The following is a 1,083-nucleotide window of genomic DNA, read 5'->3' as shown; positions in this document are numbered from 1 at the left end:
ATTTCTTCTCATCTGTTATCTCAAGGTTATTTACAGACCTGTGGACTAAAAAGAGTATCTCATGGCAGGGTGGGCAGGCTTCAATCATTGGTTTCGGGATCTGTCTGCGCCATGTAGGCATCCAACTCAGCATCCAGGTGTCCTTTTGTTTTCGACATGTATGCATCCAATTGGTTGTTCAGCTGCTCCTTGGTCAATACAGGGCGAGCAAGGGCACCTCTCCCTCGTCCATGGTCTCGGCCTCAGCCTCCAAAGCCCCCTCTTCCCTGACCTATCATACCCCGACCTTTACCACCGATTCCGCCACGACCCATAGCTCCACGTCCTAGGACCCCTCTCCCAGGACCTCCATGACCTCGAACACCACCTCTTCTTAAGCCCATTCGGGGAGCTACGGCTCATCCACCTTGGAGCAGGTTTTGGCCTCGGAGTGACATCCTGCCCCTAAGCAGGGTTCTGGTGGCACGTCCCCCACGTAGTCCTCCTCTGAGTAAGCCTCTCTGGATTATGGGTAGGTCTCGTCCTCCAATTGCTCCCCTGGCCAGGGCCCCTATGGGTCGGCCTAACCGTGCCTGGATGTTACTCTTACCCAGGTGCTGCTTTAAGCTCTTCTGCTTAAGCTTTAATGCCGCCTGGACAGAGGGTCTATTCTCCATCTGCTGGGCCAGTCTTCTGTTTCTGGCACTGGCTAGCTGCTGTTGTTGCTGCATCGAAGCCCGAATATTCACTGGCGTCGGCTGTTTGTTCTTCAGCATATTAGTAAAGCTTCAAGGTCGAACAAAATGGATGTTTAAATAAAAGCTCTTTTACAAATATTTATTAGCATTTTCATGGCTTGCTAGACCAGGAGCTTCAGATCCCACAAACTTTTAAGTAAAGTGGTGCACTTAGATCAAGGCTGATGTGGGTTAAAGACTCCTCTACAAACTTGCAAGAATCAGAAACTTAGAAATGCAGCTAGGTGCAGCACATTCAACCAAAAGTGATAACAAGGGCTCAGGTAACAGCTTTTAGAGAGGTTGAAGGTATAAAAACACGCAATAGGCAGATATGATGACAAGAGACAGAAGATGTAGTTTCAAA

At 49.1% G+C, this 1,083-nt stretch overlaps 1 pseudogene; it reads right to left on the bottom strand.

Annotated features, from left to right (window-relative positions):
- Window positions 1–795, bottom strand: LOC100399606 (chromatin target of PRMT1 protein pseudogene; annotated as a pseudogene).
- Between the last annotated feature and the right edge of the window lie 288 nt (window positions 796–1,083).

This window comes from Callithrix jacchus, chromosome 1, assembly GCF_049354715.1.
Source record: "Callithrix jacchus isolate 240 chromosome 1, calJac240_pri, whole genome shotgun sequence".
Taxonomy (NCBI): Eukaryota; Metazoa; Chordata; class Mammalia; order Primates; family Cebidae; genus Callithrix; species Callithrix jacchus.
The sequence above is the reverse complement of the archived record's forward strand: the minus strand, read 5'-3'. Positions and strand labels throughout refer to the sequence as shown.